Source organism: Lepidochelys kempii, chromosome 2 (genome assembly GCF_965140265.1).
Source record: "Lepidochelys kempii isolate rLepKem1 chromosome 2, rLepKem1.hap2, whole genome shotgun sequence".
NCBI classification, from domain to species: Eukaryota; Metazoa; Chordata; order Testudines; family Cheloniidae; genus Lepidochelys; species Lepidochelys kempii.
Genome location: NC_133257.1, coordinates 86,686,425 through 86,704,941, shown reverse-complemented (window position 1 = coordinate 86,704,941; position 18,517 = coordinate 86,686,425). Strand labels below are relative to the sequence as shown.

Genomic DNA, 18,517 nt, shown 5'->3' with positions numbered 1-18,517 from the left:
TAGGTAACGCATTCCAGTGCTTCACCACCCTCCTAGTGAAAAAGTTTTTCCTAATATCCAACCTAAACCTCCCCCCCTGCAACTTGAGACCATTACTCCTTGTCCTGTTATCAACTACCACTGAGAACAGTCTAGATCCATCCTCTTTGGAACGCCCTTTCAGGTAGTTGAAAGCAGCTATCAAATCCCCTCTCATTCTTCTCTTCTGCAGACTAAACAATCCCAGTTCCCTCAGCCTCTCCTCATCAGTCATGTGTTCCAGTCCCCTAATTATTTTTGTTGCCCACCGCTGAATGCTTTCCAATTTTTCCACATCCTTCTTGTAGTGTGGGGCCCAAAACTGGACACAGTACTCCAGATGAGGCCTCACCAATGTCGAATAGAGGGGAACTCGATCTGCTGGCACATCCCTCGATCTGCTGGCAGTGCCCCTACATATACTTCCCAAAATGCCATTGGCCTTCTTGGCAACAAGGGCACACTGTTGACTCATATCCAGCTTCTCGTCCACTGTAACCCCTAGGTCCTTGTCTGCCGAACTGCTGCCGAGCCATTCAGTCCCTAGTCTGTAGTGGTGCATGGGATTCTTCCGTTCTAAGTGCAGGACTCTGCACTTGTCCTTGTTGAACCTCATCAGATTTCTTTTGGCCCAATCCTCTAATTTGTCTATATTTGTCTGTATCCTGTCCCTACCCTCCAGCGTATCTACCTCTCCTCCCAGTTTAGTGTCATCTGCAAACTTGCTGAGGGTGCAATCCACACCATCCTCCAGATCATTTATGAAGATACTGAACAAAACCGACCAAAGGACCGACCCTTGGGGCACTCCACTTGATACCCGCTGTCAACTAGACATGGAGCCATTGATCACTACGCATTGAGCCCGACAATCTAGCCAACTTTCTATCCACCTTATAGTCCATTCATCCAGCCCATACTTCTTTAACTTGCTGGCAAGAACACAGTGGGAGACCATGTCTAAAGCTTTGCTAAAGTCAAGGAACAACACATCCACCACTTTCCCCTCATCCACAGAGCCAGTTATCTCGTCCTAGAAGGCAATTAGATTAGTCAGACATGACTTGCCCTTGGTGAATCCATGCTGACTGTTCCTGATCCCTTTCCTCTCCTCTAAGTGCTTCAGAATTGATTCCTTGAGGACCTGCTCCATGATTTTTCCAGGGACTGAGGTGAGGCTGATTGGCCTGTAGTTCCCAGAGTCCTCCTCATTCCCTTTTTTTAAAGATGGGCACTACATTAACCTTTTTCCAGTTGTCCGGGACTTCCCCCGATTGCCATGAGTTTTCAAAGATAATGGCCAATGGCTCTGCAATCACATCTGCCAACTCCTTTCGCACTCTCGGATGCAGCGCATCCGGCCCCATGGACTTGTGCTCGTCCAGCTTTTCTAAATAGTCCTGAACCACTTCTTTCTCCACAGAGGGCTGGTCACCTCCTCCCCATGCTGTGCTGCCCAGTGCAGTAGTCTGGGAGCTGACCTTGTTCGTGAAGACAGAGGCAAAAAAAGCATTGAATACATTAGCTTTTTCCACATCTCTGTCACTAGTTGCCTCCCTCATTCAGTAAGGGGCCCACACTTTCCTTGATTTTCTTCTTGTTGCTAACATATCTGAAGAAACCCTTCTTGTTGCAGCTAGCAAGAGATGTTAAGAGTAACTCCAGGTGTGATTTGACCTTCCTGATTTCACTCCTGCATGCCTGAGCAATATTTTTATACTCTTCCCTGGTCATTTGTCCAATCTTCCACTTCTTGTAAGCTTCTTTTTTGTGTTTATGATCAGCAAGGATTTCACTGTTAAGCCAAGCTGGTCGCCTGCCATATTTACTATTCTTTTTACACATCGGGATGGTTTGTCCCTGTAACCTCAGTAAGGATTCTTTAAAATGCAGCCAGCTCTCCTGGACTCCTTTCCCCCTCATGTTATTCTCCCAAGGGATCCTGCCCATCAGTTCCCTGAGGGAGTCAAAGTCTGCTTTTCTGAAGTCCAGGGTCCGTATTCTGCCGCTCTCCTTTCTTCCCTGAGTCAGGATCCTGACCTCGACCATCTCATGGTCACTGCCTCCCAGGTTCCCATCCACTTTAGCTTCCCTTACTAATTCTTCCCGGTTTGTGAGCAGCAGGTCAAGAAGAGCTCTGCCCCTAGTTGGTTCCTCCAGCACTTGCACCAGGAAATTGTCCCCTACACTTTCCAAAAACTTCCTGGATTGTCTGTGCACCACTATATTGCTCTCCCAGCAGATCTCAGGGTGATTGAAGTCTCCCATGAGAACCAGGGCCTGCCATCTAGTAACTTCCGTGAGTTGCCAGAAGAAAGCCTCGTCCACCTCATCCCCCTGGTCCGATGGTCTATAGCAGACTCCCACCACGACATCACCCTTGTTGCTCACACTTCTAAACTTAATCCAGAGACACTCAGGTTTTTCTGCAGTTTCATACTTGAGCTCTGAGCAGTCATACTGCTCCCTTACATACAGTGCAACTCCCCCACCTTTTCTGCCCTGCCTGTCCTTCCTGAACAGTTTATATCCATCCATGACAGTACTCCAGTCATGTGAGTTATCCCACCAAGTCTCCGTTATTCCAATCACATCATAATTCCTTGACTGTGCCAAGACTTCCAGTTCTCCCTGCTTGTTTCCCAGGCTTCTTGCATTTGTGTATAGGCACTTGAGATAACTCGCTGATCGTCCCTCTTTCTCAGTATGAGACAGGAGCCCTGCCCTCTTGCACGCTCCTGCTTGTGCTTCCTCCTGGTATCCCGCTTCCCCACTTACCTCAGGGCTTTGGTCTCCTTCCCCTGGTGAACCTAGTTTAAAGCCCTCCTCACTAGGTTAGCCAGCCTTCTTGTGAAGATGCTCTTCCTCTCTTCATTAGGTGGAGCCCGTTTCTGGCTAGCACTCCTCCTTCTTGGAACACCATCCCATGGTCAAAGAATCCAAAGCCTTCTCTCCAACACCACCTGCATAGCCATTCGTTGACTTCCACAATTCGATGGTCTCTACCCAGGCCTTTTCCTTCCACTGGGAGGATGGACGAGAAGACCACTTGCACCTCAAACTCCTTTAACCTTCTTCCCAGAGCCACGTAGTCTGCAGTGATCCGCTCAAGGTCATTCTTGGTAATATCATTGGTGCCCACATGGAGAAGCAGGAAGGGATAGCATTCCGAAGGCTTGATGAGTCTCTGCAGTCTCTCCATCACATCGTGAATCCTGGCTCCTGGCAAGCAGCAGACTTCTCGGTTTTCCCGGTCAGGGCGGCAGATAGATGACTCAGTCCCCCTGAGGAGAGAGTCCCTGACCACTACCACCCGCCTCCTTCTCTTGGGAGCGGTGGGCGTGGAACCCCTAACCCTAGGACAGTGCATAGTTTTGGCTTTTAGACTTGTTTAATAATGTTGAACTTCCTACATGTGCTGAGGGAGCATACTGAAGGGGGAATTTCAAACATAGTCTCTTACACACAGCATAATACACTAAACTTATCGCTGGATACAAGAGGGAGTTTTTACTCATGCTGCTTCTGTTGACAGTCCTCACTTACAATTCAAGCAGCTTAACAAAAGGAGTTTTGGTTTTGGGTTGGTTTTTTTTTGGGTTTTGGGGTTTTTTACTGAAATATCCTTGGTAAGGAGTGAAAATGTAACTGGATTGAAAAACATCATCATACAGAATGTTTTCTTTCCCCACATTCCCTAATTAGGGCAGACTCAGATTATCCAAGGAATTCAGCTAAGGCTATGTTATCTGACACATGTCGGTAGGAGCCTTCCAAGCTTGAGTGTGCTCTTAATGAATATAGTTACACATCAACTTTGCTGGCTTTCTATCTAAAGTTACTGTTTCTGAATACAAATACTTAATTTCAAAAGCAGAGTATTCTAGAAATCATTAGCCAGGCTGTGGTATTTTCCAGCTTTTTCCTCTTTCCTTCCAGTCAGCGAACAAGTTGGAAATGGGCTGATGGGGGGAGCCTTGCTACCCTCTGAATAATGTTTTTGTTTTTGACACGCCGTGGAAATCCAAATCTTATTGTACAGCTTGTAGATAGCCCCAAGTAAGAGTTGGAAAGGATAGACTGTTCCACCATCACTTTGTATCTCCTGTGCAAGGGCAGCCACAGATGCAGTCATGCTTTGTCCTGGGCATGAGAACTGCTCTTTGCTAACAAGGAAAACTAATCTCCTGGAGAGCTAAGGGAGTAGGGGTAAGGCAGGGTTATGCCTTCCTTCCCATTCACTCTGCGCAAGCCAGCAGAGCTTGCTTGATGTACAGGGGAGTGTGTGCTGCACCTTGACAGAATGTTGCCCTCTGTGCATTAGGGAGCACTGCAGGAGGCAATGTGACTTCTGAAGCCCAAATGCCTCTGTTACTTCTGATTGTGGCTAAAAGCCACTGCAGTGCTTTACGGGTCCCTAAAATTGTTCCTTAAAAAGAAACTATCCATGGGTCTTTGCCCAGGTTAACCCTTAGACGTATATTTGTCATGTGTGAATTGCGCGGTAGACTAATACTGTATGTTTCTCCATGAACTTTGCTCTAGACCACCCGTCAGCTACTTAACATGGAAAGCAGTATGGTGTAATGAATAGGGCACTGGACTGGGGGTTCAAAGACTGGGGTTCCTGCCTCAGTTGCTCACTGCCGGTATGACCTTGGACAAGTCACTTTTCTCTGTGCCTGATTCCTTTCCCACTCCAAATGTGTCTTGTCTACAGAGATGATAAATGCTTTGGGGGCAGGGACTGTCTGTCTCTTACTACGTGTTAGTACAGAACCTAACACAGTGGGGACCCAATCTTGGTTGAGAACTTTACGCACTACTGTAATATAAATAATCAAACCTATCCCCAGTAGCTGAAGTGTCCTGTTTAACCTTTCCTCTCCCTGGCCAAGGAACCTAACTTGTAACTAAATCCCAGAAGCTAAAGCCTCCTGCTACTTCTGAACCATCTGTTCATTTCCATACCGATCCCAATTCTAGGTACTCCATCCCAGACGTTTGACAAGAGCCATTATCCAACCCTCCCAGATGTCTGATTTTCCTGCCACCTGCCCAAATCACCCTGCCGGTGAGCCTCCCTGATGTCTCCTGGAACACGTCCTACCCATCTTCTCAGTTGCTGAATTGTTCTTTTACTCATTCCCCTTCACCCCTGAACAACCTACATTAACCTCCATCTCAGGAATCAATTGCTCCTATTTTCATTCATATGGAAATAACTGTTCTAAGTGATAACAGGCCATAACAAAAAATAAAAACCCACACCCATTTGTATCTAAAAACATTAGCTGCCATATATATAAAATCCTAATGTGTCAGCTGGGTAACTCTCCAGTCAAACCCAGTGCAGTGTTCTCTGGATTTTCAAACAAAGGCTGTATCTCTGAGCTTAGGCTGTGATTACCAGCTTGCATAGATATACATACCTGCACTAGCTTGATGAGTGCTAATGTGAATGTAAATGGTAGTGGAGTTGCTTTTAACACGGGCAGCGGCGGCTCAGCTTAGCTGTGCCGAGCACAGACCCGCCGGAACCCTGTGGGTATGTCCTCAGCGCTGGTAAGCCATGCCACCACTGCTTCTGCCGTTGCTGCTATTTCTATTCACACTGGCGCTCATCAAGCGAGAGCAAGTATGTATAAGCAAGCTGGGAATTGCACCCCATGCTCATAGTGTAGACAGCCAAAAAAACAACAGCGAATATTGAAAAAAATATATATATATAGTCCAAGCTATTTTTCTTGACTGCTACAGGCAGTGAATGGTGTGATTATTTACAGAGGAATCTCAAATCTAAAAACCTGAATGCCACCACCACCTGTCCCATTGCAGAAAATGGCTGGCTGTGCTTTGGTTGCATTGTGATTTTTTTTTTTCTTTCCTGCATGACAATGTAGGTCAGGGATAGTGCCATGGTTATTAAATTCAAATGGCAAGATTAGACATTAAATCATTTTGTATTGACAGGAGATTTCTTCTTGTTGAAAATAAACAAAAATGTTAATAATACAACAGACAGATGCTATAAACTAGCCCAATATGTAGTGCTTGATTACTCTTCTAATGCAGGAAACAATCAACTGTCTTTTATGGCATGTTTACAGCAGTGAATCCTCTGCATCGTCTTGCAACAGATCGACATAACAAATGAAAGGTGGCGTGCAGCACAGGAAAGAGGAGAGTTTGCTGTTGCCTTTTAAGAACATATGGAATGAGGAAAATGACTACATTTATTATGCCAATAGGCAGGCTTCAACTGCTGCATTTGAACCCGATAGAGCCACCTAATTACTGCAGAACTTTTATGGAAGTATCTAGTTCTGTTTTTAAAAAAAATCACACAATTTCGGAAAAATACCTTGTACCCCAAGAACATTGTAGATAACTAGTTTCATGTTGACCAGGAAGCCTCCAGATGCAGAGTCTGATTTATCTCCTTTATGCTGTGATTTATTATATACAAGAGCACAACAAACAGACTGGATATTTAATTTATGCTTCAGAAATATTTTCCTGATACATTTGTTATTTGGAATGCCCAAGTACTTGATAATTATCACATTAGACAGTAGAAATGATGGGCTACTATACATTTAAGCAGCTGGCTTGCATGTGTGTCTGTGGCTTGTTTCTGCTCCCATGTGCAGAGACACATACTCTTCAAATATTTGTTTATTATTATTTACATAGTTCCTTTTGCTGCTTTGGATTTCAGTACACAAGTTATTCTGAGATATGCATTTTATACAAAAACATGCAAATTCTGTGAGCCAAACCAATGTAGTCAGAGCTCATATAATGCTAGGTCTAGTGTGATCTCTGCTGCTGATGTAGCATTTAGGCAAAAATCCTAATTTGGTCCAATTCCAGAATTGGGACTAGGTCACCAATCTTCTTAGCAGGATTTAGCAATCCTTTTTTTTTTTTTTTTTTTTAAAGATTAGTGCTGGCTTTTTAGAATTGTGAGCTCAAACAGTATTAAAGAAGGTTGTCCCCAATAGAAAATATGTCGTGTTATGCAATGTCACTGACACTTGACCTATTCATGTTACTATAGCATAGCAAGTGCTATGTATTCATCTACGTACTTCACTTCAGAATCTAGGTAAGATATTTTCAGGAATGGAAAGGTGGTTGAAGATGCTAGATACAATGAATGTGAAGAAGCTTGTATATTATAGTAGCAAAATACACAGAAGAATTAAATGAAAGCAAATGAACACCCTTAATTGTAGGTGTACATCAAGATGGTACTTTCCAATCTGTAATAAGAGGTTTATTTTTTATGAGGCATTAATTTAAGTTTGATTCTATGTGTAGCACTGAAGTAATTGGAGATATAGTGGAGTTTTTAGTTTAGCAAATACATTTCTTTAACAAATAATTTCTGTAATGCAATTCTTTAGTGTTCAAGATATGTATCTTTTAGTCACTTAGTAAGAAATATATATATTGTGAATAAACAAATGGAAGTACTGCTTGCATTGTCTGTGTGCAAAAATGTGTGCAATTTTTATTAAACTAAATCTTTTTGGATCGACCAGTCCTCAGTGATTTCTCATGCCCAGTTAAATTTCATTCTGATGTGCACTTTTCAACATCTACCAGTGGATTTACCATCAAAATTCTTGAGTGCACAATTAGTGATAACTATAGTTAATATATTTACTTGAAAAATTAATGTTCATTTTTAACTACCATAAAACTGATTATGTTTATTCTCTCTCTTTCTCACTCATTTTATGAGGAATATTTTCAGATTAGGAGCCTGAAAGATTGGCAGAAAGTTCTTTCTACATGCTGTGTAACTGGTTGTAAACTGAGCTTAGAATTTTATGCTGGTCCAAGAGAAGCACATGTCTGCATAAACATTTATTTACAGTAGTCTGCATATCTGTTTGATTATGAAACTGAAAGGACAACAGTTGCAGTAGAAAGAGACAGGCTGCTCATTCCTTATATACTTCAGTGTGTTACTCACGTGTAAAGGTATACATGACTGCATCAGACTTTTCAAGATGGCAATCTGAATTTTGATTTATTAGGCTTTACCAGTTTATGGTAGAACATTAGCATGATTTCTTGGATTTTAATATTTTGGTGACTGAGTAGTGAGCTATTTATAAAATGTTTCACATAATCCACAGGATATTTCTATCAGAATGTTGTATTTTCCAGGTATCTCAAATTTGGAGTTTAGGTACCCCTCAGGGAACATTTTCACAAAGCACCTAAGAGACTTAGGAACCTAATTCAACAGTTCAGTCACATTGGTGCTTTTAAAAATTCTGTGCCTTAATCTGTAAACTATGTATTTGCAAGCTTAAGGATCAGGCAAGGGGCCCGTTTGTTAAAATTGGCTTTTGCTCTCATTTGATTTAAATAAATGTTAATATTTGAAAATATGAGGGCGTTACTGGGAGTAAGAAAATAACTGTTTTCCTTTAACAATGTGCTGAATTGTGTAGGCATTCTATGTGTATATGTAATACACATGAGTGCAGAATCCAGTTCAGGGTCTCTGCCCTAATATTCAAAGCTCTCCATGGGATTCATTGGCCATAGCAATCTGAGAGATCACACCAAGTCTCCATGACCAGAATACCTCTCGACAGCTATGTTGACCAACAGGGGAAAGCTTATACATGTGGGAGACAGAACTTTCACAAGAGATGGATCTTGAGTGGATCTTTGCACTCTTTAGATGATACAAGTGGAATGGAAATAATCCACAGATCTCTTGATGGGGATTTCCCCAACATGGGGGGGAAAGTAGGAAAACAGTAAGGACATGGGAGAAGTAGGTTTTATCCCATTTTCACGTACTTTTTTCCCCCATGCTACCCCTCTTTATGTTAAGAAGAATATTTGTATTTGATTATGAACCAGTTACCCTTGAGGGTCCAAATTTAAGACCACAGGTTAGACACCTCTGATTAGAAAAGGGAGCTAATTCCCAAAGAGAGATGAATGATTGCTGGCTTCATTGCATTTGAAACTAAATGCAAAATTCAGTTTTCATAGCGCTATATATATATAAATACACACACACAGCAAACAAAAAATGTAAACTCATCAAGATAGTTCTTCTACAGTGTGGGAAAGAAGGGAGTATTGTTGTTTCAATTTTTAAATATTTGGGAGGCACTCAGATAATACTACAGTGATTACCCTGATCCTGAAGACTTGTCTGTATGTGACTAGTTCCACTGACTTTGGTATAACTAATCATGAGAGTAAAGACTAGGTTTTTCAGGATTGGTCCCAGTTTTTGTATAAGACCTCTGAAGTACGAGGAAGGAACGAGTGCAATTGTATTGACATTAGACTGTCATGGAAATCAACAGTTCAGAGAGTGATCTACTGTAGAAAATAAAATCTTTCCACTAGGGGAAGGGGAGGGAATGTTCACTACACCAAATACAGAGTATTTCTGACAACCAGCTAAGGATTTATGCTTGTTTCTGCTACAAGGTTAATTGTGGAAGGTGAAGCACAGGGGAGATGGGGTGGATGGGTGGGTGTGTGTACCGGAGAGAGAAGGTGGGTGAGGTCATATCTTTTATTAGACCAACTTCTGTTGGTGAAAGAGATGAGCTTTCCAGCCACACAGAACTCTTCTCCCGGTCTCAGCTCTGTGTAGCTTGTGAGCTTGTCTCTTTCACCAACAGAAGTTGGTCCAATAAAAGATATTCTCTCACCAAACTTGCCCATCTAATATTATGGGCCCAACAGGAGCACAGCAATATTGCAACACACACACACTCTTTTTCCATTTCTCTTTTTGATTAGCAAAAAGATCGTGAAGAGGCTACCATGTGATTTTTTGCAATGCAAAAATGAAAGTGTATAAGAAAATCTGCAAAACTTATGGAGCCAAATCCTGTCCTCCTTACCCAGACAAAACTCCAGTTAGAACAGTGGGATTGATTAAAACTATAAATTAGTGTTAAGGTAAAAAATTAGCCTTTTCCGTAAGGCACATTGTGAGAGAAAAAATGGTCAGTAGACCTGTACTGAAAAGAATGAGAGGAAATGGAAAAGGTCTGTACTGCCACATGCCAAAACGTATTACACTATGCAAGATTAGAGTAAGCACACGTTTATATTGTTAAGATCCACTGGAAAGTGCAAATGCTAATTAGGAATAAGAATCCGATAACCTCAGAATCATTCAAAATCCAATTATTTCTATCAACGTTGCATGATGTTAATCTGTGTCTTTGTTCCAGCGGTCATGCCCACTGTAATTTTTATAACAGTTGTGTGCTGAAATAAACAACCTAAAAGTCACTCGTGCTAATTCTGACTCTTAAGGGCTGCACTGGCAACTTTCCAGCTGTTCGTGTGAGTGTGTGTGTGAGAGAGAGAGAGACACACACATTTTCAATTTAAAATTAATCCCCATAGCCACAGTATTTATTTGCACTGCGGTGCTCCTTGGTCGATGAACAGAAAGAGTGTGTTTGAACTCTGTTTTGTTCTGGCCCCGTAGTTATCGTACAGGGAGAAGATGGGCACCAGTGATGAAAATAAATTCATTTATAGCTAGCCTTTTGTAATGTTTTTTCCATCTTTGCTTCCATCTTGCCTATAGAACTCACGCTGAATGTGATCACTTTTAATTGCCTTCAGAAGACAGACATTCCTTGCCTGCTGCAGTGGGCTGTGGTTTTTTGTCGTCCTTGTTCAGCATTTTGTATACACATGAGACTGCAGCATTGCATGCAAAAATAGCTTCACTCTAAAACGTGGCATTTTGGCCGCTGTAATAGGTTTAATTTCTAAGAAGATGAGACTGTTGTGTTGTGCTCCTAACCTGCTCACCCTATCTCTGATAAATCTGCAAAGGGAAAGTAATCAAGCAGTGAATTAAAAATAGAGGAAGGGGGTAGCCTGCCACTCTACTACTCAAGCAGGTATATAAAAGTCAGAGTAATTCACTCTTAAGTAACTGTACGCACACACATGTAGATACAAATATGAATGGTGTGTGAATTTATAGGGATGAATTCTGAATGCAAATGGCCAGCATGAAATTCCCCTGACATAGGGGAACTTCCCTCTGGGATAAAGCTAGCAGAGATGGCATCTATGCAGACCCATGCTCTCCACACTAATAGTAGACTGCCAGAGGAGGGCAAGGACAAGGTGAGGCATGACAAAGCTAACTGTGCCAATGTTGGGGCACTTCCCACTGGCATAAAGTTTGTAGACGCAGGTCCCGTGCCTGCCACACATCCCCACCCCATAGGGGATGTATCTGGGAAGGAAGGGAAAGGAGCATGATGGAGTACATTACGCTACGCTATGCCATGCCTGTCCCATGCGCCCTATGCCAGGGACAGAAGTTAAAGCGGCATCTTGGCTCTCAGAATTAGGAGCTCCCTGCCATCTCAGCCTGACCTTTTCAGTGCAACTGAGAGAGGGCACTCAGTCTGCTCTTTGCCTGGCTACATTTTTGCCCTCTCACCAGTCCCATTATTATACCTTAAGTCCTCCTAAATTTTGAAGAGAGAAATTTTCTGTGATCCTCGCAGCACCAGCATGACCAACGAGACGATGGCATCTCTTACTGCTGGAGGCAGTGGACCACCATTCTGTTTGTTGTCCATCCTCAGTAGACTTCCACTAAGATGCAGGATCTTGTCACAATTCAGTAACTTTTGGTTTGACAGCCCAGTTGCTGTAGCACAAGGGTTGAGTGAAAAACTGTAGTAGGAATCTGTGCTCAACATGTTTCACTCCCCCAGAAAGAGATTCAATACCATGGCGTAAGCCAGAATCTGGAAGAAGATTAGATAGTGGGACAAGGATAAAGAGAAACGTGTTGAAGGATCAGATTCCATGTATTTTAGAAGAGGGAATATGAATTGGTTTTACTCTAAGTGCCCTAACAATGCAGCAACTATTGCTAGAATTCTCAGCTAGAACAGAAAGTTTGGTTAGCTTCCTGGGGGCCTCTTGTACCTCTCATCTTCAGAATATCTATCTTTTGCAAAGTCTTAACTTGGCCACCTGTGCATTGATAGGTTCAATACTCACTGTCCCCATGTCAATTTCCTGGAAAGAAACTAGCACAAGATGGATGTTACCCTAAACAAATAACATTCAACCCTGATGTCATTGATTCATAGATTTATAATAAAAAACGCTTTTCTAGTGTAAGTTTGATGAGAATAATTCACAATGCTTATTTTGGTGACTAGAATGGCATAATCTGTAAGGAACAAAAGAATATACAAAAGCTTTTTCTTCTGTGTCACGTTATGTCCTTTCATCTTCTCAAATACAATTCAGTTCATGTGTTTAATGCATAAGTGAACAAAAACTTCCTCCTTATTTCCCTGCTCTAGGAAACATCGATAATTGTACCCTACTGTTAACAAGTGAGAATACTTGGCCTGATGTAAGCCTGTTATCCATACAATGCTAGGCTGAAGTGTTTAATTTTCAGGCTTCTCATTCATGTCTGATGAGTAACATGTTACTTCAGTCTCATATTTTATTGCTGAAATGTGAGGCGTGGAAGTGTGTGTGTATCTGTAATGGCTTGGATGAATACTGTGGTATGAGAGGCTGAAGAGAATTTCAGACCTCTATAACTTCTTCCAAGTGGACATGTATCTAGAGAATATAAATTTGTTTCACTAACAAGGATATTATGCCATTATTTTTCATACTGTTAGTCCCTTCACTCCAGCCTTTCTTTTCGGTATTGTGGGGCTGAAGAAATCGGTGGCTAGGAGACACATAGGGAGTGTGTTCATGGGACAGGGAAGGGGAGAAGGGTCAGGTGGGTTGTGACTGCTGGGGATGCTCTTAAACAATGGGAGAAAGAGGAGAAGCAGTCAGGAGAAGAGGGAACTGGAGAGGGGTAAGGAGGGAAGCTAGAGTGACCAGGGAGAAGGGAGGTGAAGCGGTGGGTAGGGATTGCTGAAGTAGGATAGGAAAAAGGAACAGAGTGGGAGAGGTAGGCTATCTATCATGGTAGGATCTGCAGAAGCCAGTTGGGGGAGCTTGAAGAGGGAAAGGTACAGATCCAAGAATAGAAAAGGGGGTAACAAAGAAAAGAGACATCTCCTCCTCTCCCTTGCATATGGGAATCACTGACAAGTGTGGACCTGCCAAGTCTACTGCTTTTAGCCCTTTCTACTAAGAAACTTGACCAATTTACTGCCTTTTCTGGTTCCCAGGTCAGTGAGAATTGTGGGTTTTGTGTGAATTCAGAGAGCAGAGTATGTGTATGTTTTTTTAAATAGACCTGGAACTACAATTCTGAAGAGTTACCTTTTTACTTCACAACTTCTCTCCTACTTTATATTATCCAAATCTAGATTTCTCATACACTCTTTTGCTCACTCAGTCACTCTCAAACTAATTCTAAGCAAATATTTTTCTGTGACTTCTAATGGTCACGTCTCATTTAATCCCTTTCATGTTTAAAATGCATTTGAGAATTTGTTGAGGAGGGTGCTGTTATGTTTGAATTGTTTAGGGTGCTCTCTTGGATTAGAGAGCAAAAGTTCTAGAGGCTAGAACTTTTTGCAGACAGGGAAATTGGAATATATCTTTTTTGATCCATGATTTTCCAGTGTACGGACTTAAGATCTCATTCTGATTCTGCTAAGCACATCAGTACAGATTGTTGAGAATGACCTGACACTTTTGGCATTGAGAAAATTAAGTTATGAGTCTTACTAACAGACAGTTGTTCCCCCATTACTTTACTTCTTAAGGCTTGTCACCAGGGAACAGATGATAGGAATCATATTAGAAATATTATGGCATAAACGGAGAAGCTCTGCGATCTTGTTGTTGTACCCACTGTCCTTCCTCCTCTCTCTTCTCCTCCTGTTTGTTATCCCTCTTAAGGGGCAGGAACATGTCTTATCTCTGCTGTAATGTGCCTAGCACACCTTTGGGCACTGCAAAATAATATTAATTAATAATGGCCTGGAAGTTTTGTTTGTTTTATTTATTTATTTGTTCATTGATACATGGCACATAACTAAAACACTGTGTCCTATCTATATATGCAGTTATCTCACCACATTAGTATAATTTTCAAATGGGAAGGCGCACACGTCTAATGGTGTTTGTGTGCTAGAACTAGTTGGGAATTTATCAGTGAAATGTTTTTTTCCAATAGAAAATGCCAATTTGTTGACACTGAAACTTTTGATGGAAATGTATCTGTTACAATGATGTTTTCATCAGGGAGGTTTCTCAGGCCCATGGTATGGGGGGACAAGGAGGAAGAGAGGAGGGGTGAAGGTATGTGGCCTGCCTGGTAGTTAGGGCAGTCACCTGCAGTGGGAGACCCAAGTTCATCTCCCAACTCTGAATCAGACAGGGATTTGAACCTGGGTCTCCCACATTCCAGTTGAGTGCATAACCCCTTGACTATTCTGGAGTGTGTCTCTCTCGTGTCTGGGGATTTGGTTTTTTTTTGTTTTATTTTTTTTAAAGAAAAGTCTGAAAGGTCTTGTTTTCATTCCTGTGTGGAACAAAAACAGATTTCAAAAGCTCAACATTTTTTATTAAACGGAGGTCTTGTTTTATGGCCAGCCCTAATGTACACAGGAATTTGTGCAAATATATGAACAGTTATGCAAATCTGCACAAATTCTTTGACTGTGGCTTGTGGGTGGGAAGCATGTGTCTGCTTTTCTCTTTTCTTGCTGTTTGCAGCAGGAGGTCTCTGATATAGGTGGTAGCACCTCTTCCAGAACTCATTCATAGACTGTATAACAAGGGCCATATAAGTACCCAGACATATAGTGTGAGATAATTTACAGCAACTTGTTAAGATCTGATTGCGGCAATGGAAGGGTTTGACATATGAAGCTCATCTATCCTGATACCAACAGGCACTGATGTGATGGGAAGGTAGGAATTTCATCCCAGCAAGGCGCCTCTCTTAACCACCTCCTCATCACAGCATCCTTTTTAGCAGCTGCCATAGTAACAAGAAGCTGATTTTGCCATATTCTGTTCGATGGAGCTACAATGCTGTGGAGATTTCCTGAGTAAGTATAGGGTATCTGCACGGAAAAGGGCTAGAGAAAGTAGAGGACATTTTATAACAGCTAAAACATGAACCATCCAGTTTTGCACACAGCTAGCCAGACTTTTTGCTCTTACCTTCATCACCTATGCCCACTGAGCACAGTGGGACCCTGATCGGGCCTTTTGGGTGACACTTCAGTAAGAAAAGTGATTAGAGATCACATTTGGTCTTTAATTGTACTTAGCTGCCTTATTTTTATGCTTATTGTACAGTGGAGCTACACATTAAAGGCAATTTCCATTCACACACGTCTTCTTTAAAACACCTTAACTTGCAGCTGCTCTGTACTATTTGTCAAAGCTGCAAATGCATGGATCCTCCAGCTGAAACAGCTTCAGTTTTGACCTTGTGTGATAAATGAAGGGGGGAGGGGGTAGCTCCCTTTTATGGACACCCAGCCAGCCAGTAGCTATAAAATCCCTCTTAGTAGCTGTTCTCTAATTGCTCTACCTGTAAAAGGTTAAAAAGTCTCACTGTGATGCATAGGTAAAAGGAAGTGAGTGGGCGTCTGGCCAAAAGAGCCAATGGGAAGGCTAAAACTTTTTAAAATTGAACAAAGACTCCCCTTTTGTCTGTCTGTCTGTCTGTGGCTCTACCGGCTGGAGAGGGGCAGGGCAACAGCTGTGCTGTAAGAAGCTGGGGGCCAGGTATGAAAAATCCTCGGTATCATACCTAGCAACTATTTATTTGAAACCCCAGATATGTAAATAGATCAGGGAATGTCTAGAAAGACGTGATTAGGTTTATCTCTTTTTATTTCTTTATGGCTTCTAGATTCCTCTGTGCTAACCCCAGGTGCTTTTGTTTTGTTTTGCTTGTAACCTTTAAACTGAACCTCAAGAAAGCTGTTCTTGGTGCTTATCCCTTGTATTGCTCTTTTAAAATCTAGCAATAGCCTGAGTTCCCTAATATGTTTTCTTTCTTTTTTTATTAATAAAATTTACCTTTTTTAAGAACAGATTAGGATTTTTGTCTTAAGAGGTTTGTGCACATGTTGTTTAATTAGCTGAGGACAACCGCTGATTTCCTTCTTTTTCTTTTCTCAGCTCTTCCCCGGAGGGGGGGTGAAAGGGTTTGGGGGTACCCCACAGGAAAGAATTCCCAAGTGCACCTACCTGGGCTCTCAGAGGGGTTCTGCACTTCAGTGGTGGCAGCATCTACCAATCCAAGGTCAGAGAAAAGCTGTAACCTTGGGAGTTTAATACTAGCTTGGAGTGGCCAATATTAATTTTTAGAATCCTTGCGGGCCGCCGCCTTCTGCACTCAAAGTGCCAGAGTGGGGAATCAGCCTTGACACTTTGCATGACTTTTAAATGACAGGACACTGAGCTGTCATAATGCAAATACATGTAAATGTAACAGTTGTGTCGTATTATTTTTCTTAAGACAAAGATTTTTGTAGATTTAAATCCACCACTTACTCCCATTCAGAGATCTCGTCATTTAGATTGATATTAAAAAGTAAAACAACAGTGTGGGGAAAACCTGGTGTGGTCTACTGTTTTAAACCAAATAGTTGTCAGATTTCTGCTAGAAAGTCTTGATTTCCTTTCTTCTCAGTAGTAGGTTCTGTCTTTTGGATGTAATTAAAAAGCTGTATAAAGCTTAAAAAGAAAACCAGCCAACTTCTATTATCTGTTGAATTCTGGGGTTTAGGAGAGTGGATCTGTTGGCTGGAGGATAAATATTTGTTTGAAAGTCTACAGCAATAGTGTCTATATAGCCAAGCACTTCATTTAATCTAGTGTTTAAAGCAAGTGACTAGTACAATGCCCTGGGGCTACATCCTCAGCTGGCATAGGAAGGCATAGTTCCATTGTAGTAAATGGAGTTACGCCAATTTACACTAGCTATGGAGCTTGGCCCTGTGGTCTATGCCCTACTCTGTTGCAGATTTCCTGTGGAATCTTGGACAAGTCACTTTAGCAGTTGTGTGTCTCATTTCCCCATCAGGAATAATTTTTTCCTACCTTTTTAAAGTGCCCTGAGATCTTAAGAAGAAAATGTCAAGTAAGTGTAAAGTGTTACTTTGTTGTTGTTAATGTGCAACTACTCTTACCATTTCCAAAATGTTTTCTCAAACACTTTGCGGTGAATTGCACAATAGCATTCATTCACATTCATTTATTTGTTTGATTTACTTAAAACAAATCTAAAACAGTTTGAGACTTTAAATGGCCAGCTTTCGTGGAGTGACAGACTGTAATGGATTTACTCCGTGTTACTCAAAACACAATTTACTGTCATACAAAGTAGACTGAAATAATAATATCTACAGTGCTCTTTATTTTCATTAAAATAATGAACTAATGAAATAAAGTCAACAAGTACTAGAGTATTACTATTCTGCTCATATAATTGTTGAATTTTACTGATAATGAAACTGTTCCGCTTATATTTATGTTAAACTAAAAAGTTGTGTGTGCATATATATGTGTGTATATATACACACAGAATCAAAGAAACAGAGGTATTCATGCTTAATATAAGAAGATTCTGCAAAGGGTCTAGCTTTGGGGGATATGTAACACATGATGAAATGATGGTCAGCATGCTGCTTGAATTCTGTGTAGTATGAACTTTAGATATGACTAAATAACCTAACAAGGCATAACTAACGAGTATTGCATTGCCACACAGGCAGATTATAAAAAGGGGTCTTTTGCCTTGTAAACCTTATGCTTAGAGTAGGAAATAATTTGAGTTCTTAACTTCCAGCCCAAAATTTGCTGAGCATCTCCTGCTATGTGTGGAATATTTACCACTCCCATTAGTCTCAATGGGAAGTGCAGGTGCTCAACAGTTTACAGGGGACACTTCAGTGCCTCCGAGAATCTGGCTCTCACGCAGCGTAATACAGCTTAAATATTCATTGATAAATAAAATACTCATTGATAAACCTTAGAATTGATTGACTTAGGTTTCGTGCTCCTAGCAGTGTTGCCTGTTGAACTGTAATATCACTCACTATTGTAACAGTTTTACTTCAGCTGTTCGTTTATTAATAGAAACTGTTCGCCTCCAGGTCACCAGTTTTATCTGGCTCAGAATTACAGCTTTTGAAAGTTGCTATAAACTCATGGCTCTCTTGGACTCAGTCTACTGGTACTTTGTAAGGGGCATATGCTCATATAACAAAACCATCACCACAACTGGTACAATCTTAGCAGATAGCCGGGTCCTAAATGAGCATAAAAAACTAACTATCCTCTCATAGGGGAGGTCTGGGCTGAGAAATGTCAGTGGGATTCTGGAGAATCCTGCTCTTTCACTTTCTTAACCCAGTCCAGCTCCCAATGATGGTAATTGGAGTTTTTCTGTTGAATTTTGTGGGTGCAGGATCAGCCCCCCCCCCCAATGTGTAAACATAAAAGAAGGACTTCATGGGGGGGGAAGGGGGTGAGGGGACTTCAATCCACA

At 41.6% G+C, this 18,517-nt stretch overlaps 1 protein-coding gene across 30 annotated transcripts in view; it reads left to right on the top strand.

Moving 5' to 3' along the window:
• The window catches only part of EPB41L3 (erythrocyte membrane protein band 4.1 like 3), a 198,123-nt gene that overhangs the window by 125,313 nt on the left and 54,293 nt on the right, over nt 1-18,517 (top strand). The gene's annotated exons all lie outside the window — the stretch shown is intronic.